This window comes from Triturus cristatus, chromosome 3_1, assembly GCF_964204655.1.
Source record: "Triturus cristatus chromosome 3_1, aTriCri1.1, whole genome shotgun sequence".
NCBI classification, from domain to species: domain Eukaryota; kingdom Metazoa; phylum Chordata; class Amphibia; order Caudata; family Salamandridae; genus Triturus; species Triturus cristatus.
The window spans coordinates 904,465,095-904,492,943 of record NC_140583.1 but is presented as its reverse complement, the minus strand read 5'-3'; the positions used below and the strand labels follow the sequence as shown (position 1 = coordinate 904,492,943).

General features: G+C 43.2%; 1 protein-coding gene across 4 annotated transcripts in view; it reads right to left on the bottom strand.

Moving 5' to 3' along the window:
• KCNH7 (potassium voltage-gated channel subfamily H member 7) overlaps window positions 1-27,849 on the bottom strand; it is a 1,410,086-nt gene that overhangs the window by 770,872 nt on the left and 611,365 nt on the right. The gene's annotated exons all lie outside the window — the stretch shown is intronic.

The following is a 27,849-nucleotide window of genomic DNA, read 5'->3' as shown; positions in this document are numbered from 1 at the left end:
ACAAAGGCCTTAAACATTGCCATAAATAGTGACTGTATACCCGCTTCCTAGTGTTCAGCAATCTTAGTACCAATCCAAAAAAAGGTAGCTCAGGGAACCCATCAAATTACAGCCCAATATCCCTCTGGATGGAATGGGGAAAATATTGGGGAATGTACTACTCCATAGATTATAAGGTATGGTAGATTCCGGCAACCTATTGACAGAGTTGCAGGCTGGCTTCAGATCAAAAGTTGGGACAGTTGAGCAGGTATGTCGCTTGGACATAGTGTGCTGTAAATATACAGCTATTCATAACATCTTGCTATACCTTACTTTTATTGATCTGGAGACAGCCTTAGACTTGGTCGATTGCTCTAAATAATTGGAAGCTCTGGAGCAACTGGGGGTCGCAACTACATTATTACAAGCCATACAAGGTCTGCATCAGGATAATACCTAATCCGTACATTATGGGAAAATGAGGTGCACTGCTCCATTTTTTAAAGAAAAGGGGGTGAGACAAGGGTGTATATTAGCCCCACTACTCTTCACCTTATTTATAGATGTCATAGAAGAATATTTTCCGGAAATAACCGTTGATATACCTAAAATTGCAGGTAATGAGGTCCCTATCCTCCTATTTGCAGATGATGAGCTATTCATTTCCAGGACAGAGAATCCCATGCACAAATTGTTGACAAGGTTCTTGGACTAGCAAGGGTTTGGACATCAACATCGCCAAAACAAAGGCAATGGTAATACATGCATCCCCAGCCTTTAGAACAAAGATCATGAAAAATAAAGAGCATATTGAGGTGGTCAACCATTATGATTATCTTGAAATTCATCTGAACAGCAAATTAAACTTGAATGATCATGTAACTAAGTCAACCATTACCCTGCAACAAAATAGTCGAGTGATACTTATGTTTAGATACAAGGCAGGTCCCCAGCACTTAAGTGTCATCCTGCAAATGTATAAACAGGAGTCGAGATATGGGGATAGGACAAAATGGAGAAGATACAGGTACCTGAAAATAACATTCTTAGGTCCTTGCTGGTCTGGGATGTGGTGCCCCCATGGTTCCCATTTTTGGGGAACTGGAAGTAGTTTCTATTATGGAACAGGCCAGAATTCAGTGAGTCTTTTACTGTATTAGATTAATCAGGATCATAAAAGCCAAGAACTATTTAAAACCCGTAGTGGGGGTGAGCAGATGAGAGGACTACATGTAAAGGGGCCTGTCTGTGGTCTGCATATGTAAGGAAATGGCTGAGGGCTATGGGACTGATTAACCAGTGGGAAGATCCCGGGCAGGTGGGTCGCTAAAATGGTTTATTAAGGGATGTCAAGGCTGGAAGTGTGTGAGCTGGGGGTCTAATAGACTCCTACCACAGGTAGGGTTCAAAGATTACCTAGAAAATTACAGCCTAATCAAAGAAGGCAGACATATATTTTGTTCAGATTAGGGAGGTTTCCAACAAGGTCACCCTCGTGAAAACAAAACGGTTACGAGAGGAGGACTCTCTTTGTAACTGCTCTGTACGGGGAGGATACCATAACCCACTTACTTCTGTTTTATCCAAAATATTCTGCCATTGGATCCAGGGGGCCATGGCCTCTTTTTGAGTTATATGGGATTTGCAGCATTATAGATGCGATTGAGTTATCGTATGGATAGATAGGGAGGATATCTTTAACCACATATCAGCCTTTCTTTGGGGGACTTGGCCGGTTGTCAAACAATTGACAGAAGCATTTAAAAACCTCCCACACCACATGGTGCTCACAGTTTGATATGTAGCTGTATGCAGTGCAACAAGTAATGATACATGTAGGTAATACTGCATGGAATTGCACGCATCAGCTTAATATCAATAAAAACAATTTAACTGTGAGAAACTAACCTGTGAGCACAATTTAGCATAATTATTTCACACATTACAGGGGCATGAATTTTACCCTAAACTAGTCTGCTATCCACTATCTTAAGCACCTTATAACTGTTAACGCTTTATACTAAGTGTTGAACCAGTTGTTGGAGTATGCAGATGTAAGTCTGATATTTATTACACTAGGCATTTTATTACTGTTTACATGTTATATTAAGGGGCACTCCTTTTGAGGATGGTACCCAGAGTCAAGTCACAAAAGTAGTAATTTATTGGCTTGGGAATTCAGCACCTGGATGCCTCCAAAGTCCAGACTGCTGGGGTATATTAGCATTACTCAAAACAGACTGTAGTAGTGATGATTTGTGCTAGGATGTAAAATATCTGTTCCTCTCTATAACCTATCTCAAAGTAGCTTACTATTAGGCAATATATACCTGGTTCGTGATTAGTTTATTTATTTATCTCCTCTGTTTTATTGTCTGAATCAGCCATTTTATATTATGCGTTTTACCGAAGGTGTGTTTGATTTTACCCTCACTGTTATATGGAGCACTTTATGAACGTTACTTTCCTGAAGTCAGGTAGGAAATGTCTTTATATAAGTCCTGTTGCGAAGCACTACTGTTGTGACTTACCCCTGTTGGTTTGCCCCGCTTCCCCCCTCTTCTTTCCCGCACCTTGGTCCTGCCTTAGAATGTTGGGATGAAGTCTCCCTTAGAATGTTGGTGACAGCCTGACTGTGACAGGCACCAGCGGCGAGCTGGAGATGTAGCTTTATAGACAGAAGAATAAAGAAGCAGTGACTTACTTTGGCGTCTGTCTTTACTTCATTAATTGGCGACGAGGACGGGATGCTGTGAAGGGACAGCGCTGCATCTTCCCCTTAATTCTTCGTCTCGCCGGCTGGTTGCAAGTTCCATCGCAGCGGTGTCAGTGAAAGGCCAGCGTGAAAGCGGTGTGGTTCCAGCACATACAACTTGAGGCAGGGCGCGTCTGCTGCCACTTAAGGTCATTGCTGGCTTTCACAATTTAAAGGAGCTGTGAGGTGTTGGGTGAGGACGCTGCACGTATGCGGTCAGCAGCCCCTGAGACACTCAGAGTCTACGACGGTACCCAGTGCGCTTAAACCCTTTTGTGCACTTCAGGGTTACCGAGTGGCGCTGACATCAGAAGCGAAGCTGAGGAAAAAAAAATTGAAGACGCGGAGCGACGCCAAGGTAACCACCCCGGTTCAGGTGGCTGACGGATCCAGTGTGGAGACAGGAGGGTTATGCTGTCGGTGGCTGGCGTTGAGTGAGGTAAAGCGCAGCTGTTCCGGCGACGCGCTGTGAGGAATTCGTGTGGCAGCTGATCGACGCGCTGTGAGGAATTCATGTGGCAGCTGATCGTGTGAGGCAGAGCGAGGGTCCTGGCGACGCGCTGTGAGGAATTCGTGAGGAGATTCGACGGCGTGAGTAGAGGCGTTCCGGGCCAGGCTGGTCGAAGTAAATGTAGCGGTGTTTCTACGCAGCAGTTTCCTCAAAGTGAAGAAAATAACTATACGGGTATTTCAAGAGCAGGAGGCGGGAAATCGGCGAGGGAGGAAATAAACTATATTTACTTGGACAACTCTGTCATTGTGGGGGATCGTAGGTACGGAGTCCACGGAGGCTCATTCTCTAAGCAAAGCTAAACCTTCAAAGCAGATTCAACAATGCAAGTAAGACATTGACTGTAGCGCTGAGACAGCGAGGAGGAGTAGGAGGGGAAAATTCAAAATCTACTCTGCTTTATAAGTAGTCTCAGCTCTAAGGGACTTAATCTAGGGTTGGGCATTGTTGTGTTGGTCTTTAACTTATTTTTCTTTTCAGAAAGGGATGGTATGCTAACGCTCCATTAAGGGGCTTTTACGTGGTGTACATCGGAGCTTGGAGCGAATAGGGAGAGTCATAACACGCAAGCCAGTGAAGGGAATTTAGGGCACCCCCCCCCCGCACTAAGTTATAGTTCCAGAAAAGCTTTCCCCCACACAAGGTATGGCTGGTGCTGGCATGAATCAACCACCCGCGTTCTTGAATGAAGTAGGAGAGCCTGATATACCATGGCATAGATGGGAAGGTATTTTTAAATCATATCTTATTGCCATTGGGGGTGGAAATTTTTCCAATGTGAGAAAACAGCACATTTTACTGCACAATCTTGGGGTTCAAGGAAGGAAAGTTTTTGAAGATATCACAGGGAGGTTAGTGGAGGATGAGACTGATGATGAAGAGGTCGGTGGAGATGTGTATGAATACACATTGAGGAAGTTGGAAGAGCACTTCAGACACAGGACAAATGTAGTACTAGAAAGGCATAAATTTTTCAAAAGGAGTCAGAAAAGGGAGGAGAAAGTTTCAACGTATGTAGCAGTTCTGAGGGGCTTATCTGCTACTTGTGAGTTTGGAGCTTTGACGGACTCCCTTATCAGGGACCAGTTAGTGCGTTGTACCAATGATACTAAAGTGCAGGAAGAGTTGTTAACTAGGAACCCTGACTTAGAGGAAGCGGTAAACATAGCAAAGGGATTAGAACACACAGCGATATGCATGAAGGAGATAAGATTGTCTTCTGGAGAGAGAGGTGACAAAGGGGAAACCAAAGCTGGCATATCAGAGGAGGCAGTGTGTAAGGTTAGTGAAAAAATAAAGGAGGCTCCCAAAAAACAGACGGAGAACTGGCTGTGTTTCAGATGTGGCAGTCCCAATCACTTGGCAAATAATTGGAGGTGCCCAGCTAGGAGCATGGTATGCAGGAAGTGCGAAAGGAAAGGACATTTGGCGAAGGTGTGCAAAGCATTTATACCCAGAGTGCATGAAATTGGGAGTGCAGAAGATGATTTGGGTAATGGAAAAAAGTATATCTTCCAGATTGCTCAGGGGGGCATGGAAGGGAAAGTACATTATCCTTCTTGTGAGGTAATTTTGGAGGGGGAAAAGTTTCAAATGTTCGCAGATTCCTGCTCACCATTTACACTCATTGAGGAGAAGGGATTTAAAGAGAAATTTACAGAGAAAAACATGGAGATAGAGAGGGCAGACATCAATCCCTTAGGGTACAACAAGGAACCTATACCTTTAGTGGGGATGGTGAGAATGAGAATTACCTTTAAGGACAGGCACACTGTTGGGAAGGTATACATCACCAAGAAAGGGTCAAATCTTCTAGGGTGGAAGCACCAGAAGGACTTAGGTATTAAATTGGACCCGAACAATGAAGAACAGGTTATGTTAGTAGAACCACAGGGAGTGTGCAATGATTTCATTAAACAATTTCCAGAAGTATTTTCTGATAAACTGGGTCAATTGAAGAATTACATGCACAAAATTATCCTGAAGGAGGGAGCCAAACCAATTGTGCACAAGACCAGATCCATTCCACTGCTCATGAGGGAACCTTTAAAGGAGGAACTTAGTAAATTGGTAGAGCAGGGGGTGATAGAGGAAATAGAAAGTTCTGAATGGTTGGCACCCATTGTTATCACGACCAAGGACAAAGGGGGCAGCATCAGATTGTGTGTGGACTTGAGAGACTTGAACGCTAACATCCTGGTGGATAGACATCCCTTACCAAGGATAAATGAAATGTTGAGCACAATCCATGGGGCAAAATTTTTCAGCGTGCTGGACTTGTCGTCCGCCTACCACCAGGTGGATCTTCACCCAGAGTCGCAGCTGTTAACGGCCTTCACCACCCCATTTGGAAATTTCAAGTTTGTAAGGATGCCATTTGGTTTGGCATCGGCCGCTGCCGCATTCCAAAGAATAATGCAGCATATCCTGAAAGACTGTAAGAAAACTATGTGTTTCCAAGATGACATACTAGTGTACGGATCTAACGAGCAGGAACATGGAGAAAATGTTGAAAGGGCACTCAACAAATTGAAGGAGGCGGGTTTCACAACAAAGGAGAGTAAGTGCAAATTGGGGGTGACTTCAGTGGATTATTTGGGGCACGTCATTTCGGAAGAAGGCATTAAACCAAAAATTGACTTGGTGGAAGCAGTAAGGAGAGCGTGTCCTCCCGCAAGTAGAGAAGATGTTCTGTCATTCTTGGGCTTGGCAGAATTCATGGCGAAATATATAAAGAACTTCTCAATGATATCTCAACCCTTAAGGGAACTGATAAAAAAAGATTCAACATTCACCTGGGGGAAAGAACAGGAAGAGGCTTTCAAGTTGATAAAGGAAGCCATAATTTCAGCCCCTTTCATAGGAAATTTCGAGATTACAAGGGAAACCCTGATAACCACGGATGCTAGTGGCAAAGGGGTTGGGGCAACTTTGGCCCAGAGAGTGGATAATAAAGTGAGAGTGGTAGCATTTGCATCCAGAACATTGACAAGTGCTGAAGCAAACTATTCAACGGTAGAGAAAGAAGCGCTGGCAGTGTACTGGGCAATACAACATTTCAAGTTTTTTGTGTGGGGCGCACCATTTGAGGTGTGCACGGATCACAAACCCCTACTAGCCATTTTCACAAAAAAAGATATGGAGAACATGACTCCCCGCATCGCAAAATGGGTGTTGGGGCTACAAGGTTACAACTACAAGATGGTGTATGTACCTGGTCAGCAGAATAAGGTGGCAGATTTTCTGTCGCGAACTCCCATGGATACAGAGGTAGGGAGTCAAGGGGAAAAGGCAGTTCTGGAGATTTCGGTAAAAGCTGTGGCTAAAGAGCAATGGGACCTCCATATGGAACAAGATGACATCATTAAGGCCGTAAAAAACTATGTGATTAAGGGGTGGCCAACCAGATGTCAGGCTCTTCCTGAAGTAATACAACCCTTTTGGAACGTAAGAAATGAGTTGTCGGTGGAAGGGGATTTTCTTCTAAAGTCAGGAAAGTTAGTTCCCCCGGGGGGACTCAAGAATCGCATCATGGATCTCGCACATGAGGGACATCTGGGCAAGAGTCTGTGCAAAGCGAGATTAAGAGCGGATTTTTGGTTTCCATGCATGGACAAATTGATGGACGAGAAAGTGAGTGAATGTGAGCCGTGCAGCATGAGCGACAAAAGCAAGGTTACCAGGCGGGTTCCACTGAAACCAGTAGAAGTACCGGAGGATCCATGGCAAAAGTTGGGATTGGACATTGCTGGTCCCCTCCATGGTTTAGGTCCACAGGAAACGTATATGTTGGTCCTGATTGATTACCATTCGAACTGGATCACACATAAATTCGTTAACAAAATCAATACTAGGACCCTGATAGAGTTTTTGACGGAAGTCTTTTCCACAGAGGGCATCCCGACTAGTATCATCACAGATAACGGGGTACAGTTTGCATCAGAAGAAATGAAGGAATTCTTAGCAGACATGTCCATAACACACATACGTACGCCTTTGTATTGCCCAAAAGCCAATGGAAAGGTGGAGAGAGCAAATAGACTGTTAAAAGGATGCATTCAATTGGCAGTAACATCACGGAAGCCAGTGGAATCGGCCGTAAGGGACATGTTGTGGTCATACCATACCTCACCTAACCTATCCACTGGGTATTCACCGTTTGAGCTTTTGAGGGGGAGAAAGGCAGGCTCAAAGTTGTCTCCAAATTGGATGCCCCAAGGGAAAACAAGGGTGGTCAACCCGGTAGAGCTAAAAGAGAAGGTTTCAGACAAGCAACAAAGATACAAGGAATGGTACGGCAAGAAATGGGGGGCCAGGCACAAGTCTTTGTTTCCAGGACAAAGAGTTTGGATTAGGAAACCGGTTGGCTACAGCAGCAAAGGCGGGAAATTCTTTCCCCCAGAGAAGATCAGGGAGGTTAAGAGCAATGTGGTCATACTAGAGAATGGGAAAATGTGGAGTATGGATAGAGTGGCCACTAATCAAGGGGAAACTAGTGGAGCAAACAAGACAATGAGGCAGGGTGGCAGACGGGAAGAGGAGCAGAAGAGTTATGGGCAAAGACCCAGAAATGTACCCGCATGGCACAGAGACTATATGATGTGTTAAGGGAAATTAAAATATTATATAATGATGTTACCCATCCCTGCATGTATAGGTTTCCCGCAGGTCCCCAGTTGGGGTCCTCTCAGGGGAGGGAGATGTGTTGTGACTTACCCCTGTTGGTTTGCCCCGCTTCCCCCCTCTTCTTTCCCGCACCTTGGTCCTGCCTTAGAATGTTGGGATGAAGTCTCCCTTAGAATGTTGGTGACAGCCTGACTGTGACAGGCACCAGCGGCGAGCTGGAGATGTAGCTTTATAGACAGAAGAATAAAGAAGCAGTGACTTACTTTGGCGTCTGTCTTTACTTCAACTACCTTTTATTTGATAAAAAGAAGTTGTAAGACTTCTTATGCTGATTCAATAAAATCAAACTGATGTATAAATAAAATAATTCTTACAATTTCACCTATCAAAGAGCTCATGCTTGTGAGAAGAAGTCAGAAGCGACTGCTAATTGTACAGCTATTATGAAGACATGGAGATAACTATTGTTTTGCATAAACCTGAAAAGAAATTGAAAAATAAAATGGTAATAACATTATTTTATTACCATTTTATTTTTACTGTCTGTCAGCAAAAGCAGTGTGGGGGTGGGTTCAGTGCATCGCTGCTGCTGATTGGCAGCAGTGAGGAGAGCCCACTTCAGTTTGAAATGCAAATGTTGGTTTGGCCAGATACCTTGCTACGGCCAAACCAACATGCACAATTCCAACCTCTCCAACCCAGCTGGGTTGGAGAGCAGACACAGGCCTCCAGTGCCTTTCGAAGCAGAGAGCCAGCCTGCTCCAGCCAATCCCGGTGCTTCAAGAGCAGTGTCTTGATTGGATGAGGGAGGTGGCTGTGAGATCTCAAATCTTTATTTGTAAATTGTTTTGTTGCCCCCTCACCGCTATTAAATATGTCATGAACCGCCACTGAGAAGGGACTCATGAATGACTTCCCTGTCTACTGGAAGTCATCGTTTCTCTACGTCCCTCTTCTCGTCCTGCTCCAATCTTTCTGGGAAATCTGTGAGCGGCATCGGTATGACTCATGATGGGCCTGCAGTGACCTCCAAGATGAACAGTTAGCCCTCCGCCTCCTTCCTCACCTAACTTGTAAACTTCCCTGCAGAATATGTCTCTACACCTAATTTATAATGTACAGTCATGACCTGTGCTTTGAATATTGCCTTTCCAAATAAACACACCCATTCAAAGACATTGGAACAGAAGTTTAAAAAACTGGGCTTGGCAAAATAATCAGCCTCTGGCTTCCATGTTTTTTATGCAATGAGGAGGGTTCAAAGCCAAGGGGGGCCTGTTCACATGAGGAGGTTGATAGAATGTAGTGTACTGCATATTGGGAATCTAGGACTCAAGGCTGCCAGTTTCAAGAGGATACAAACCATGATGTGCCCATGCAAAGTACCCTGAATTGCATGGGTCTGCTGCCAGTAATAAGGAATTGTGCGCCCAACGCAAGCTTTTTAACTAGAGCTGGCACAACCCTCTCTAGTGACGTGCTATTCTCTTACCACCTACACCTCGCTAGCTTTACCAGGTGGCATTAAGTACCGCTAATGCTCCCAGTAGCTGGGCTTTTGAGCAAATGTGCAAGTGAACCAATCATTGACAATGGCACTTGTGCAGCGCCTGAAGGCACACGCTAAACACACTTTCGAAGGTACATCCTTTTTCAGTTTTTAGGAACTGGGGCACTCAAAGGCTGGGCAGCATCAGTGTAGGGCAATGTCTTAACACCAGTGTCTCCAATTGGGTGAGCAAGTTTGTCCCTATAGACCCTTGGGGGCATATTCTCAAGGATCTATCGCCGAGTTATAGGCACTTTATCGCAGCCAAAGTCACAATACATTTAATCGCCCCATTCACAAGCTGGTGCTAACAGCTCACATCACCAGTTTACCTGCGATAGCAGTAGAAAAAAACATCGCCACAGATGACCCCGGCAACTAATGCTATTGATATGCAGAGTAGGCATTTCCGTGCAAAAAGCCGCGACAACAACACTCCACAACATTCTCAACGACCAGTCAGATCAGCGATAAGATCACAAAACATGCGATAAGGAGCGTTAGCAGCAGGATTTTAACACCTGCTCTTACCTAGTGTAAAGTCGGATGACAACCCGCTCCAGAAAAAGGGAGCACAGCCCATAGCCATAGATGAAGAACAACAGATGCCCTGGAGAAACTGATCATGCAGCCCGGCGCCCCAATAGGGCAAAAACACCCACCACCGCCACCCCCAGGACCCCTCCCCCCGGGGCCCTATCACGGGCACCCCCCATCCCTCCTTTGGACAAAGATATTGCACATCAACTCTACGAAATCATGAACCAAACAATTCGCCTGAAGTCGCACAATCACAACACCTAACATACATGTGTGATCAGAAAAAGGAAAATCATACATTCATCTTATAATATCCAAATAATACTTTTATTACAGAATAGACCCAAAACAACAATTCTGAAGAGTCATGGCGGGTCTTCCCAGGACATTCTGTAAGTCACAACCTGCAAGACAGAACTCTGGATAAGAAGGTGTGACATGCGCTCATCAAAGTACAGAGAGAGAGAGTGAAAGAGAGAGATAGAGATAAGGAGAGAGAGAGAGAGAGAGAGAGAGAGAGAAAGAGAGAGAGAGAGAGAGAGAGGGAGAGAGTGAAAGAGAAAGAGAGAGAGAGGGAGAGAGTGAAAGAGAAAGAGAGAGGGAGAGGGTGAGAGAGAAAGAGAAAGAGAGAAAGAGAGAGTGAGAGAGTGAGAGAGTGAGAGAGAAAGAGCAGGAGAAAGGGAGAGACAAAGAGAGAGAGAGAGAGAGAGAGAGGAAGAGAGAGAGAGAGAGAGGGAGAGAGGGAGAGAGAAAGAGAGTGAGAGAGAGTGCTGACACTGCGGACCCAGGCCTCACTGCTCACCTGCTGCCACCGGTGTGTCTCCAACCACCTGCCGGTATACACTGCAGTCCCCCAGGTCCCTTATCTCAAACAGTTTCCAGAGACATGAATGGCAGAGTCCATACAGTTGCACACGCCATCATCGCTTGCCCGCCCCTGCGCAAACAGGCTGCTGCACCCCAGCCCCTCCCGCGGCTCAGCGGTGATTGCCCGCCCCGCTGCAACCAGGCCTCATTGCTCACCTTCCACCACCGGCGTGTCTCCAAGACGGCCCACCACGTGCCGGTGGAAGCACCAAGACCGGGGCCCACGAAAAAGGCACCCTCCACATCATGCAGCCCCGCACCTCGGGCCACCAGGTCACACACTTGATTCTGGGTCTTGATTTTGCAATGGCAGAGACCATATCAGTGCACATGGCATTATTGCAGGCTGCATAATGGCTCAACTCTTGAGGAGCCACTAAGTGACCCGTAAGGTAACACCACGTGGCGGGAGGCCCGCACTGCCCGCTGCCTCAGGCTTACACTAAGGTCCAGCAGGGATCACACTAATCCTTACCAGGATGGTGCATCATCGCAGGCTGCACACCTGCTCAGCACTTTAGGTGCCCCTTCCTCAGTGCAGTGCAAGACACCATCCCGTGACGGTGTGCCTGCCGCAGTGTATCTGGTGCCACCAAGTCTGTGCACTGCTAGCCATGGACCCTTTATGATTGAGTCCTGTGGTGCAGACGACATCATGTCACCCCCGGCACTGGGCAATGTGACATGGCAGGGCCCTAGGCCCTCATGCATAAATGATAACCACACGGAGACACCTAGTTAGAGAGTGGAAATGGCATCCAGCACGTGCGCCAGGCCCTTTTTATTGGCAGGGTTACATGTCCTGTGACACCTGTGCTGGATGGGTGTGGTGTGGGTGTAAACCAGCCATGAGGGAGTGACTGTGGCATGCTGACAGCTAGACCTGTAAGCAGCAGATCCTTACAGGGAAGACCTGGAACATGTAGCATTGTCGTCGTCCCCTTGTGAGCGTAAGTGGAGTGGGCTGTCCTGGGGTATGCCAGTCCAGCGTATGGGTGTGAACAATGACCTCGGGGCTCTGGGCGTGGTTCTGTCCTGTGCTGGACAAGAAAGTAACTAATGCGTGTGTCTCCGTAGTAGTGTCGGTGCCACCTGGACTGCAATCGGCAATGTGTCACAGTGTGACCCAAGTCCCACAACATGAGCAACATGGATGTAAGGAGGAATCACTATCCCTTCATACTGTCTGGGATCGAGAATGTATGTCTGTCTCTATATAGCCTGTGAAAATGTGGTTTGCCAAGGAGAGCCTGAGTATCAAATTGCAGTGGTCTTGTAGGAAGATACAACTGACTTGTGGTCTTAAGAAACTCTAGAGCTGTTTCAAACTGTGATCAGTGAATGATGCACATAGCTTTAAATAACACGCTCACTGAGGCCTAGAGTCAGTGTTTATAACGAAGAACAGTGGGGCTGCAGTCTAATTGTTTGGCCCCACGTATGAGAAGGGCAGCGGCATTCTGGACTCTCTAGAGCCAGTAACACAGACTGTGTATAGGACAAAACAGAGGATGTTTCATAACTCAGTCCTACATCTATCCTATAAGAACTCGCGCAGTGGCAATTTCAGCAGAAGCATTTCATGAGGTGAGCTGGAAATTCAACTTTGATGGGAACAACCATAGGACTCTTTGGGAGCCCTTCATTTATGCTTACTGTGTGTTTTGAGTATCATTTACAGAGAGAGTATTTTCTGTCATAGTGATTCCATACCATGTTATTCTGTCCCTTCCTTTGTAAATTAAAACGGGCCTTGAAATGGATAAAGAAAATCATGTTTGGTAGGACTTATTAGTGAAATAATGAGCACAGAGGGAGACCTTTACTCTCTGTTAATGCACTCATGCATAAATGACCTCAGGCAAATTATCCCACGCATCTGAGATGCAGTACAGCTCTGCTTCTCAAACGTTATTGTTAACAGCATCAACCAATTTTCTGTTCATCCCCACCCCTTCCTAGAAAAAAAAGACAAGGATACAATGCAGCTATAATAAGCAATTTGCCTGAGTACCTGACCTATTAAATGACATTTTACCGCCATAATTTTAGAGTAAAGGAGGATGGCTATTTTATTTAAAGGAAGGAGATGTTCCGAACAACAAAACCTATCCTTTTAAACTTTGTACACTACACCATATATTAGGTGAAGTACAATTTAAAATACATTTTGCAGTACTTTTCCAAAGGGAATAAATGATAGTGCTTGGAATGACAGTAGATTATTAAATACTGTGGATCCAATCTAATTCTGAATGAAACTCGTTTCTATGCAGCAACATGAGAGGAAGTGTTAGGATCATGCCTGGGAAATTCAGCAATTCATGGGGCAGATTTATAATAACTGGCGCATCCCTGCATATCAATAAGAACATCAGAGGGTCCCTGTACTGATAGATAGCGGGGTACAGTAGCAGGGAATAAGTAATTCAAAATACACGGAGAAACAACCCCTGTGACAAGATAACCTCTTAAAAACCACAGGAAAGGAACAGTGATATGTTATCTGTTTTTGTTTTATTTATAAAAATATATATAATTGCTAATCAATTTCTTTTTTTTTAATAAATCATTTCATTTTTTTTGTAAATAAATATTCATACATCACTAACTATAAATCAAACTGAAGTGGACGAAGCAATACAATCAACAAAGAACATATATAAAAAGTGACCAAAGTACAATTTACAGATTAGTCATAAACAAATATCAACAATACAATACAAAGATCATATAATCATACATTTGCGCCAATAAATACACAATTACGCCGACGCGCGTTTCGGAGTCTTTCTTCTTCAGGGCGGTATGGGTATAACAAGGGCGGAGAAGTAAATGATGATATACAACACTAAATCACACAAGACCTAAGAAATAATAAACATACATTGGCTTTACGCCTCGTCACAAAAAAATTCTGTGGAGAAAAGGATAACGAGGTTATCAATTGTCAAATATACGAAAAATATACATTTATCGAGCACATAATGCTTCCAAATTGCTAGAATATGCGGAGAGCTAAAGTATAAAAATACAAATAAAGGAATATAGATTGGAATGGAAATAATAATAAACGTCCTTTGGTGAAAAAGTAATAGAGTACCCATTGTCCATAGGAAGAAAAACAATAAAGATTTGAAAAAAAGAGAGATTTTTTTAAAAAGAAAAACAGAAGAAAAGAATAATAATACAAAGATGAATAATAACAAATAACCTAAAAGTGCGACCCCAGCAAAAACACTAATAAAGAAAACATACTACACACTTGTTATCTTGATAGGGAAGCTCACAATCCAATGTAGCCAGCTTGTAAGAGCTTTCCCAGAACTTAGAATGCAGCCAGGTGTAGAAGTACCAGATCTAGTTCTTAGATTGATAATACGTCTGGTAAAAATAGGGAAAATAGATATAAAGAGCCTCAGTGTTAAATCACACAGGTTTCTTAATGCTAGGGTAAGTGCTAATGCAAAAATGATTACACAACACTTACAAGATACTCGGGAGTAGTCTTGATAGGGATATGGGCATAGACTCACAAGGTGTGAATTCTTGCAGGAGATGCCAAAACGCTAGTCCTGTCGACTCAAATCTACAAGTAAAATTGTCTGAAAAAAGACGACATTTCTTAATATCTAGTAAGCTCCTAAGAGTAGTAGTCACTGAATATAGGAGGACAATTGCTTAAAACTTACAGGGTACATGTAGATATACTTCTAATGGCAGTGCCGAAAATAGGCGTCCAAATATATAAGTCGAATGCCCAAAGCATCTAGCTGTAACTCAGACCAACAGGCGGTTTGTGTTCAATAGAGTCTAGCAGAAGAAACAAAACAACAATGTTTTAGGGGACGAGGATCATAAGTATCTGGCATTTGTACAAAAAAGTAAAGACTAAGATTAACTATAAATCCGACACAATCGCCCCAACAATCTAGCTGTAATTAAGACCAGCAATCGGTCTAAGTTCAATATGGTCTGTCCTAAGGAACAGAACAACAATGTTTAGGATACACGGACCATTAGCGTCTGGCATTAATAAGAAAGCGCACAAGCTAGGATTGACTCTACATCCACTGCACGACAAGATAACAGGAATCAAATAGCTGAGCTATTCACTTAGCAAGAACTTACTTAACTGGAAAAGAATTAGATCGCCGAAAATAGAATTCCTCTTGAACCCACCGCTGCGTAGATGGGTCACAGATCGAATCGTCATTTAAATAGTACAGGTATGAAGGCGGGAAGGATCGAAATCGCCCACACCTGTGGGTGATTAAGTGACTCAAAGAGTCTCGTATTCAAGAGCTTATGCAGCGTGTAATAACGGCCGCCATCTTGGAAGAGGGGCATAGATGAAGGATAGGGATCGAGGTAGTGAATCTAAAACTACCAGAAAAGGTCTGTGTCCAGGTATGGAACAAAAATATCCCCTTATCAAGGATTATTTAAAGGAAATATTTATGCTAGAGCAGTATCGTCAAGAGGATAATAGAGTGAGTACTGATATACAGCCTGCTACAACCTGTGGTAACGAGCGCCATCTTGGAACGGGTGCAGACGGAGGAGAGGACCATGCTCTGACACAAATATCCGCCATCTTGGAAGGTGAAAGATCGAAGAAATATATCTAAAACAGCCAAAATAGATCTGTATAGATGTTTTAAACAGAAAAATCCATATATCCGGCATCACTTAAAGTGGATAAAGAAAATGAAGGAGTATCATTAAACAGAAGGAAAAACAAATCCGGGTATAAAGCCTGCCACTGGTACAACGTGTGATTACGGGCGCCATCTTGGGAGGGGTGCATATGGGAGAGAAAGTGGGTTACAACAAGGAGTGGTCAATGCTCTGACAGAAATATCCTATTGAACAGGCCATTCAGAGTAAATCTCGGAATAATTATAATATAGTAAGAAAAATATGGGGACTAGCGGGGGAAGGTAGAACGTGGCCAATGCCATATATATCATCAGTTCCCATCTAGAAGCTATGTAGCTAAAAAAGAAAACATAAGAATTACTAGGAAGCCCCCATAAGGAAACAGAGGCATCAGAGTTCAGGATTAAAAAACACGTATCAATTTGCAGGAATATATTAATAATCAGTACTGGGGATCAGATAATCTACTAGTAAAAGATTAGGATGGTACAGAAGAAGTCACGGTAACGAAGGACTATATTCTCACAGGAAGATAATCCTAAGAAGTTATATAGCACATCAAAGTATCAATAGATGGCATTTTCCAAGGGAAGGGATTCGTTAAGTCCATTGTCAAAAGTTTGAAGAGTAAATATCCAGAAGACTTCTCTCTTCTTCCTGAGTGATTCGATATTGTGATCTTTAGGTGTTTTTATACGTTCCAGGATTAGCCATTTAAGGTCTTTAATCAAATGCTGTTTTTCAATCCAATGTTTGACTAAAGGAGCTCCTGGACGTTTGTTGTTAATGGATGATTTATGCTCGCAAAAGCGGACACGCATCTCTCTGCTCGTCTCACCCACATAGCCTTTGCCACACGGGCACAAGATTAGATAGATCACATTCATAGTCCTGCAGTTCGTCATTTCTGTAAAGGAGAAAGTCTTTTTGCCCCATTCAAGGATCGGAGTAGTCTTAACAAAAGCACATGCCTGGCATCCGCCACACTTATGCGAGCCAAGAATAGGGGAAGAACCTGTAATGGAGCGTTGGATCAAAGGTTTATTAGTAGGCAAAATTGATTTCACCAATACATTTCGCAAGTTCCTATTCCTGCGAAATGCAAAGATGGGCTTAGGTAAATCTCCCTGTTGGTTACCAGAATTAAGGATATGCCATGAAGAGTTGATCGCTTGGCGGAGTTTATTGTTAAAGTTAGAGTGCTTAGTAACAACCACCAGTTTTTCCTGGATATTTCTACTTTTGGGGATCAACAGAGTGTCTCAATTGTAATATTTGGCCCTTTTGTACGCATCCTTAATAATTCTGTTGGGATATCCCCTATTCCTTAGCTTGTTTTTAAGGGTCTCTGCATGTTCATCAAAGGATTGAATACAAGTACAGTTCCTGCGGAGGCGCATGAACTGGCTGAAGGGGATACTATCCTTCTGGCTACGGGGGTGGTAGCTTTCGTATTGGAGGAGGGTGTTGCGGGCCGTAGGTTTAGTGTATAAAGATACCTGAATCTTATCTTCAATGACCTTTATCCAGATATCCAGGAACTCAATTTTTTCTTTGCTTGTTTTAGAAATGAATTTCAAATGTGGATCGCAAAGATTTATCCAGAGGATAAATTCAGAGAGTTGCTCCTCCGGCCCCCTCCAAATAAAAAAGATGTCGTCAATAAACCTATGGTAGTAGATGATATTCTCCGAAAAGGGTGCTACCTCATTGTATATAAACCTCTTCTCAAAGACCCCCATATACAGGTTAGCCACATTAGGGGCACAAGCGGCTCCCATACTAATGCCAAGTATCTGTTTGTATATTACCTGATCAAATTCAAAGTAGTTCTCATTTAAAACAATTGCCAGACACTCAAGAATGAAAAGGTTGTCTAAATTATTAGAGCAGTCATTTAGAACGCTTCTCACAGCCTCCAAAGCTCCGGTGAGGGGTATATTAGAGTATAGAGCCTCTATGTCCATTGAGACCAGAATGTCTGTAGCAGGATTAAACTCAATGCCCTCTATCTTAGTAATAAGGTCTCCTGTGTCCCTAATGAATGCGGGTAGGTTGCTGACTAATGGGGCCAGGAACACATCCACAAATTTAGAGAGAGGTTCCGTAAGTGAACCAATCGTGGAGACTATGGGTCTGAACGGAGGTCTATCCAAGCTTTTGTGTATTTTAGGGAGGCCATAGAGAACAGGGATCTGATAATGTTCTCTATTGAGATATTCGAATTCTTGTGTGCAGATGCTTCCGGTGTCTAACGCTCTTCTCGTGATGTCGAGAATATTATTCTTGATTCTTTGATCAGGATAATTCATCACCTTAGTATAATTCTCAGGGACACTAAGCATTAAGTAGATTTCAGCTTTATATTGGTCACAATCCATAATGACGATACCACCGCCCTTGTCACTCGGTTTAATCGTGATTTCCTTATTGTTAGCAAGATTTTTCATGGCTTGGTATTCGTCATAGGTCAGGTTATAGGGTGGTTTGGGTACAAAGCGCATCATTTGTTTGATTTTTCTGTTGACAATCTTTTCGAAAATCCCTACCTCAGGGCCAACCTCATCAAGACTAGGAGTGAAAATGGACTTAGGTTTCAGTCACGATTTATTCTCAATTTCCTGTGTGTCACGGTTTGCGAAAAATCTATTAAGGCGGACCTTTCGGAAGAAAGATTGCAAATCCTGATTGAGTTCAAACTGGTTGAGACCAGTGCTGGGTACAAATGAAAGGCCTCTCGCCACGAGATCTTCAACATGAATGTCTAGTCTGGTCCTTGAGAGGTTAAAGATAGGGATGGTTTCAACTTGAGAAGGGGGATCTATTCTCTCCAATATTGATTTTGTCTGGTTTGGAGGAATTGTGGGGGGTTGTTTTCTGTATGTTGGTATCGCCCCCTCTCCTGTGTTCTGTATCTCCCTCTCATGTTCCCGCGTCTGTTGCCTAAAAAACGGGTATTTCTTCTCTGGCCATCAAAGGCACCTCTTCTGTTGCCATAGTTGTCAAATGACCCATGGCTATCCTCCCCTTCAGATCCTGACGTATCTGAGAATGTTAAAATTCTCTTGCTGGACCAATATTGGTGATCAGGCTGGTTGGTATAATCCCTAGAGCCTATCAGCAGGGATGCGCCAGTTATTGTGCGCCCCAGCTCCGCCACCATGGATGCGCCGCATTTACAATGCGGCGCACCATGGGTCAAAAACGGCACAGATGCGTGACGCATCTGTGCCGTAAAAGTGGCGCATTGCTGGAGTTGCGACGCAGCTCCAGCAATGCTTTGGAGGGACCTATCTACACAATGCTGCGTCAATCCTTACGCCTGCTTCAAGCAGGCGCAGGGTTTTGACGCAGCATGGGTTCAAAAGTGACTGAGTGAAATCTTGTAGATTTCTCTCAGCCACTTTTAGGAGGCGTTCCTGCGACGGAACGCCCCCTCCTGCACAGGTACGCCTACTGCTGGCGCAGGGCTTTACAACGTGATGCATCTCCCAGATGCGTCACGTTGTAAATACCCCGCAGCATGGCGCAGGATTTGCGCCGCCGCTGCGTCACAAAAGTGACGCAACGGCGGCGTAAATGAGGCGCAAGGGCCTCATAAATCTGCCCCCATGTATTTAGTGAAATCAGCAAAGTCGATCCTTCATTAGGAGCTCTGTGGATATCCACTGGCGAATCTGAGATCCCAGAAGAATAGGAGAGGTTGATGATGCTCTTGATAAACACTGAATGACAATCAGGTCCCATGGTTGTCTATTAGAGCCTTGAGCACATTAGCAATATTCACTCAATCTGCTTTTTATTTTTAGAGTAGGGAGGGCCATGCTGATGCAGATGTTTCAATGTGTAGCCATTACTGAAAGATATATAAACAAAACCGAGATACAAGGGGTTAGATTTGTGTAGTGAGATAAAACAATAAGGCGAGTCTTTTTGACAGAGTAATGTTCCTATGTAAGTAAATGTAACATGCAATCTGAAAGGCAGCAAACTATTTTTATTGTCAGTTTTGCTGCATTGTTGAAATAAATGCAATTCCACCTTTACATTGCTGTAGTAATTGTCTGAATATTCACTTTTTTAATTGAATAAGTAGTTATTGCTCTTTCTCAATACATCATCCTCACGGTTAAGCAGAAAACTGCAATTTCTAGGTGTATTTGAATATGAGATGTTACATCGCGTGCGGTACAATGCATGCGTTTACAACACATTTACATCGCAAGTCGTTTCTACGACTTGCTGTAGGGGCGCACTGGATTTAGGAATAGTATAATTTACTATTCCAACTCCAGCCTGCGCAACAGTAGGGAAGGTGTTGGAATAGTAAATTATTCTATTCCTTAGTTTAGAGCGCCTCCTACAGCAAGTCATAGAAACAACTTGTGTTGTAATGGTTAGCATTGTAACAATGCGGACGATGTAACGACCGCGTTGTAATCGCATGCATTGTACCGCATGCGATGTAAACGCTGCTTCCCGCACAAAAGGTTTAAAAATTCTGATTATTTTTGTTATAAAGCATAATGAAAAGGATGCACCCAAAATTTAGATTACACCACAGCCATTATCTCATCACTGTTCATGGGTATTCCGACTGAGGCCTGAGTCTTCTGTTAGACCCTTAGGGGCAGATTTATGAGCCCCTTGCGCCACTTTTGCGTCACTTTTAACATGGGAAAAATGACGCAAAAGTGGCGCAAGGGGCTCATAAATCTGCCCCTTAATGTTTTTCATGATGAAGTTACAGACACCCCTTTTACAGCTATTTATCTACATATAGAGGCCTAGGTGTGGGAGTGTTTTTTCTCACAAAATGAAATAATTTGAAAACCCATATTTAACAAGAATCTAGGAGATATGGAAATATGTCATGGGTCTCTGTGATATATATTTAAACTTTTTTCATGGGTCTGAATAAAGTATACGATTCTTCATAATAATAGCCACAAACCACTTTGTAGATCTTTACCATTGTTAGTGGTTTATTCAAATTTATATTAATCACTGATAAGTTCTAACATCAATCAGTACTCATAGTTAGTTGCACTTTGCACAGAACAGCTTCAACATTCTCTCCTTTCCTCAAATAAAATTATGTTTTGGAACAAAGCTGAAGGTATTGTTTTCTTACTACAGACAACCGAACATTATAGTCCGGTATTTCATTGTTCGTAATAATAAAAAAATCAAAAATATTCTGGTGGCATTTCCAAAATACTAGGGGCCCGATTCACAAAGGTAAAGATAGAAGAAAGTCTAGCTTTACGAATTTCAGTATTCACAACGGGCATTTACTACTCATAAATGCCCTTTGTGAATACTGAAAGTCGTAAAGTTCAACTTTTAGTATTTACTAAGGGCATTTACGTGTAGTAAATGCCTTTGTGATTACCGAAAGTCGTAAAGTTGGACTTTCGTCTAACTCTACCCTTGTGAATTGGACCCTAACCGTTTAGCCTCATGATCTATGATGTCACCAAAGCCCGCGCAAAGGTTTTACTGGTCTAAGCTATATTGATTCCTGTTACATATATGCTTTCTCTCTCTCAACCCAATATTTCACATGGCCAAAGTCAACCATTGCTGTGCACGGCTGAAGCGGGGTGCATTGGGGGTGACCAGTCTGTTACGGAGGTAGCTTTAATAGAAGTTGGATATAATGTATCATCCCCAAAAAGTAATTACGCTGAAAAAAAAACTATTTAAAGAGCTGTTATGGTTACCAAATAAAGCATTTAAGGCCCTTAAATTTCCCAATAATGGTTTGCTCTGCAAACCATAGAATGCAGACCGACCCTGCAAACCATAACTCACACAACAAATACTATACTAATGATCTCACCCTTGAGGTATCAGGTGGTTTTGCGAATGAAAGAAATGATCCCTGATCTTACTAATGATGAAATAATAAATTCAGTTACAATTATGAATGAAAAAAACTATTGATACAGCATTACCTCTATGTGCATGTGTTGAAATTTAGTGATGGGCTACGTAGTTCTTTTATTTAGCCTTATAAATATTGTGAGGTCATACACATTGCAGTTATTGTGAGAGATATGGTTTGCATCACACTTTAACAAGGTACAGCTTGCAAAGCAACCCATAACTGGGGAATAACAGCGTATTACAGCTTTATTTCATTTCAATGTGAACTCAAACATGGGGTAATCAGACTCACAATAGGACGCACTGCCACAAGCAGAAGACACGTGGGGACAGCAATTCCTATTATGGCTCTTTGGACTCAGAGACTGTTGTCCCTAAAATTTTATGGAAGGCAGGGCTGCCAGTGGTAGAATTTATACATCCTTCTACAAACAGGAAGTTCCTGCTTGGTAACAAGATCCTGCCTGTAAGCAACAGGACAATTTATTTATCACTCACGTTTTACAAAAGAAAATGGCTGGTATTTTAGGCCAGGGATTAACTCTGACTGTTGATGCGGAAGGATAGACCACAGAGTCAGCACAAATCGGGAGAGAGCTGGCTTTTTACAGGGTACCGAAGAAGATGGAAACATCTCCACAAGGAAGACAGATGCAAAGGAAACCAGCTTCATCTTAGAATTTTACAGTTACCCACAAGATAAAAAAATAAATGTCTGAATGATTACTTGCAAACTGTTTGACCTTGACTTAAGACGGGGACACAGGGAACAATATTCACTTGGAACCTTCACAATGTGAAGGCATCTGAATGGAAGGCGTGCTGAAGAGTTTTCAAGAACTGCGTGGAAGCTTCTCAAGACACAGAATAACACTGCTCCTTACATAGTAGAGTGCAGGATTCTGAAACTGTTCCTGAAGAGGTCCTGTGGGAGAAGCCAGAGCAAAACAATCTGCAGTTGTGTTTCTTTGTACTCCTCTGTGTGCAGTGTGAGGGAAAATCTGGCGGGGAGAACAAAAACCCAAAATAGAAGATTGAAAAATGGTAGAACGATACACTTGTCATGCATAATTTAATACTCAAAAGCAGTTGCCATTGGAATATGTCTAGTTTTGTTAGTTCTTTGGAAAAATATTTTTTTAAGTAAAAACACAACACAACGCAAAATAATAGGTTCTTTTAGAACTACCATTTTGTTAAAAAAGATCTAATTCTTTTCATTTGATTAGGCATTGCATCCAACCTCAAATGCACAGCGTAGCTTGGCTGACCAGAGCACGTTGGACTCTGTGGCCACCCCCCTGTATGAAGATGGTGCAGATTGTGGTTAGACTGGGCAATTTGGGTGCTGGGCTTTGCCATAGGCCAAACCCTGCTGCTATCCCCTCCAGCTCAGTTAAAGGAATATTTATAGCAAGAAGAAACAATTCCTAAAAGCACCATAAAAACACTCACATAAAGAATATTTTGTAACGTTTTGTACATAGAGCTAGCTACCTGCTGGACACGGACTTTTGTGTGTGCAGCAGGGGTTGGCCACAGGGCCTTGGCTATGGCCAGGTCTTCTGGCCAACCAACCCCACCAGGCAGCCAACCTCATGCCATTTACAGGTTTTGATCAACTCCCCCGTTCAAGCCAGGCAGCCAACCCCATGCTTCACACTGCATTTGGACTGCACCCAGGCCCCATGTTCAACCCCCCCTCCCACAGGTAGCCAACCTCCATAAGCCAATAGTGGCCCCAGGGACCCCATCCCTGGGGTCACATCAGAGTAAAATGGGAAAGGGGCTGCACATGGCTTTTGGTATAGCCCTGCTCGGGTGTTAGCTGTTGGACCTGGCTTACAGCCAGGCCCTTGTCCAACCCCTGCAGACAGCCAACCCCACGCTGTGCACAGACTTTATAGATATCTGAACTGTTATTATATCAAGTTCTGTAAACCTAAAATTATAGACCTCCATGGATCTAAACATTTAAAAAATACTTGAATCTGGGAGTTTGATGCCTCGATACTCATTTTGGGTTTGTGAATCCGCAAAACTGAAACAATGTGATTGGTGGTCACAACTTCAAGAGAAATGTTTTTTGCCACCATTGTAGGATGTAGGGACTTGGTACAGCCATCCTCAAATATAATCAAAAGAGCATTTAAGGCAGCGGGTGAGCACCCTGACTCTACAACCCTTCTGGAGTAGCCTCCCAAGGGATTCCCCTATATTTTTCTGACAAGTGCCAAGGAACCATTATGGCGTATTGCAGGGTGCATAGATCCAAAAATAGAATAAAATAAAAATATGTATATACACACACACACACTCCCCCCCCCCCCCACACACACACACACCTGGCCCAATATAGAGTTCTAATTTGTTGACTCATAAAATTCTGATCTGGAGTGGGTCATATTCTGAACTGCTTCATGAATTTTAATGAGCTAGGTCACACATTTCAATTCACTCTTATTGGTGGCCATCGCAGAGGATGGTGGCCTTCTAGGGTCAGCAGAGAATAATACTTGTGATTGCCTTTAAATAAGGAATCATATCTTTTAAAATACAGGCTGGTATTCTTAATGGAGACAGAGCTGTGTTGAACAAAAATATTTATTTTATGAACAAGTTTATTTGAGAGTTGACAGTGGTCCCCTGGACCTTTGTCTATGCTGTAAATTCACAAACGGGAAGTAGTACCAAGTGGATCACTTAATTTTTGAAAATGATTTACTACCCCAGCTCAGAAGTCCTTGACTTTTTAATATTGTGCTAGCACATTTCGGTGGCAACATCTTGCTAAATCTCATATTGATTCGGTATTTATCGGGGATGCTTGCAACGTGCCCCGTCCGAATGCCAAATCAGTCTGGGGTTGCAATCTAATTTTAGTAGTCATTAACACTTTATTGAGTCCTAACGCGGGATAAGAAAAAACATTTTGCGGTCACAAACTCCAAATCAGAGTGTTTGCAACTGTAAAAAAGCTTTGCACATCTTGGTCTTTGTGACTGTCAGTAAAGCTTCTTCCCTGTGTAACTGAAGTGTTCTATGACACCTGACAGACCGTAGAAAGTCTTCATATAATGGTTATAATATAAATGCAAAAATACAATCTAAACCTGATTATGGCGACACAATCTGCCTAGCCACATCTAAAGCTCTGTGAAAACAATTACAAATTGCACAAAATGCTGCTGTGCAATTCAACCAAGGAAAGCCCATATGTCTCTTGTCCTATTCAAACTTCACTGGCTACTGATTTAACATAGACTCACTTTCAAAGCCACGGTCTCGGTTAAATGGGATTTGCACCTCGGAGGTGCAGAATTTTTGGCTATTTATTCCAATGGTTTAGTCTACTCCGTGATCGAAGATCAGGCCAACAATATATGGTAAATATCCCTAAAACCAAAACTGGTGGCAAGATGGAAGACAGAGGTTTCTCTGTGCCTCAGCTAAATTATGGAACACCTTCCCCCGAGCCTACACTCGGAATCCAACACCCTGAAATGTAAAAAGCTATTGAAAACATCTGTTTCCTAAGCAGACTGTGTCAGAATGATATGTTCTATTAAACATGGGACTGCATAGTACCGAGGTACCTCGGTGATATTAGTGCTATATAAATACCTGTTCATAGATCACAGAGTGCTGCTCTCACGTCAACCTTTCTTTACTGCGGTAATAAACCTGCAGTTGACTTTTGGAAATAAATGTGCGACTGTGCATTCATTAGTACAGTTGCTTTAAGTAATAACTGGTGTCATTTGGCCAAATGTATTTTCACTGCAGCGTGTGCAATAAGTATTACCATTTATTTATTACCATTGCCTGGTGTGACGAGGAGTCAAGAGATGCAAAGCTCCTCTGTGGTTCATGATGTTGCTGTTTTTTAAGATGATAATATATTATTATGTAGTGTTTACAAACTGAGGGGCATATCAGCAAGGCGAGGCGAGGCGATAGAACTATCGCCGCTTTTGCGGCCGTTTTCGGCAGAAAAGCGGCGATAATTTTTTCGCCTAATTAGTAAGCTCACGCTAACGCGTGAAAACTTGTGTTAGCGTAGGAATTCCTAACGCCCAGCTTGGCATCTCTAATGAGATGCAAAGTGGGCATTCCTGACCTGACATGACAGGAGAAATGTCGCTAAGCGACATTTCTCCTATTATCAAGCCCCACGCTATGAAGCATAGCGGCAAGAAAAGTAGCGATAACCCCTGTTATCGCTACTTTCCTTACGCCTGCTTCAGGACTGACTTAGCCATGATATTTCTATGGAAGGGGGATATCATGGCTAAGTTTGTGAGTCCCTATCATCAAGCTAACGCCACATTGCGTGAGATTATCGCTGGGTTTCTGGCGATAATCTCACGTTAGGCAGTTAGCGTGAGGATTTTTATCGCTATTGAGATAAGCGTTGCTAATAGCACGCTATCTCAACGATAAAAATCCACGCTAGCAGGCGATAATTATCCTAGCGCTAAGTGCGCTTAGCAATAATTATCGCCGGTTGTTGTTGATATGCCCCAAAGATTTGACCATAACCAGAGCGCAAAGGGTTAACTCTGTGCATTGGATTAAAATGATAATACTAAAACTTTAGGAGTATGACTTCAGTTGATACATTCATTTCCATTAAATTTCTTTACTCCTGATGATTTGAAGTTGATGGGGAAAAGCCTGCTGCCAAAAAATGGTTTAGCAGCAGTTGTGGTGAAAGCTCCTGCAGCCATGGATCAGTTGTTCATCCGCCTCTAAATATGCTGGGAGAACCACGATTTTTTCAGAGTGGGGGCTCGGCTAACAGCTACGTTCCCGCTCTGCCCAAATCTAAAAGGCCTCCTTATTGAGTAAATTAGTCAATGACAAATGCTAGAAAAAACAATGTACCTTGCATATTAGATGACGCAAATTTGGAAAGATGCGAGCTAACAGGAAGTTTCATAGAATATGTGAGGTTCTTCCATTTCTCTAGAAGCCAGGTGATACAGCTGTGTGTCATGCAAATTAAATTGCTACCAAAACTCCAGTGATTTGTACTTTCAATAGTAATCTCTGCATATTACACATTTAGGTGCATAATTATGTAGATTTTGGATCGCCACGCACCACGCAAGGGGACGCAAGGGCGACGTAAAACATAATTTGGATTTATCAAACCACGCAAGGCCACCTTGCGTGGCCCTGCATGGCTGGATAAATCCAAAGTAACGCAACGCAGCACCAATTCTCAGCATTGCGTTACTCTACCCGAGGGAGGCCTTTCATGGGTGGAGTGAGGGTGTTCCCACGCAACCACCAATGGGTTTTGGTGCATTCCCAGATTTACCAACAATGGTAAGTAAACCTAGGAATGCTTAAGCATTCTATGTCTCCTAGCGGAGATGTAAGGAGAAATATGTTTATTTCTCCTCTGTTTTTCCTCTTTCTATGTGTGCTGCATCCTGAACACATAGAAAGAGGAAAATGCCTCAGGGGATTGGTTTTGTGCAGGAAGATGTCCCTTCGTGCTCAAAAACAATCCTGTTTACAATGCATCTGCCTTGCACCATGGTGCAAGGGTGCCTGCATTGACGCTAAGCAGCACATTGAGCACCAGCACAGGAAAATGACAGGATTACACCGTATATTGTTAAGTACAGCACATTCCTGCCCTTTCCCTAACACTCAGCAGGGTGACTTGCTGTGTGATTTCTTAACAAATATGCCCCTTAGTTTTTTCGGCACAAGCACAAATCAGATCCTAGATGCTGAATAAAGTTTCTGATAAGCACACATGGTTGAATTCTGTGAGTCCGCCAACTTAACGCCTGATTTTGAGGCAGAAAGCCTCTGACAGTCTGCCGGAGGCTTTCCGCCTGATATCGAGGGTTTCCCTCTGACCGCCTTATTATGATGACGGCTGTCAGAAGAGGAGCAAAAATGTAATCTCATGAATGAAGGAGTAGCCAGCATCGGCTCCGCGATCTGGATTACAATGTCGGCTTCCGAAAGTCTCTCCATGTTGGCCTTTCCAACATGAAAAAGCTGTCAGAAAGTGACTTTGGAGGCCCCTTCCCGCTTGGCCCACCTATGGTGCTTCCCTAATCATCTCTGCTGGGATGTTTCTAACCATCCATTTTACTATGGCAGCTAGTGCTGCAGCCCTTTTCCGCCCTCCGCACAAGCTGCCATAGTAAAATGGATGTTTCCGACCGCCCTGTGGGCAGTCGCATCTCAATGCTGAGGTCAGAATAGCTGATCTAAGGTCGGGAGGGTCTGGACGGCTACGGCATTGGGCCATCGTATTGAGCCCCTTAATAGTTATGACATATGATAGGATTTATGGGCAATTCATTACATCTTAAAGCAGATCCGAGGTTGCATTGTCAGTCAGTTAGACGTGAAAAACGACAGGTTAATTTCTCTCCAACAAAACACCAAACTAAAAGCAGATTTTTTATGTTTTATTTTGTTCAATCATTGTTC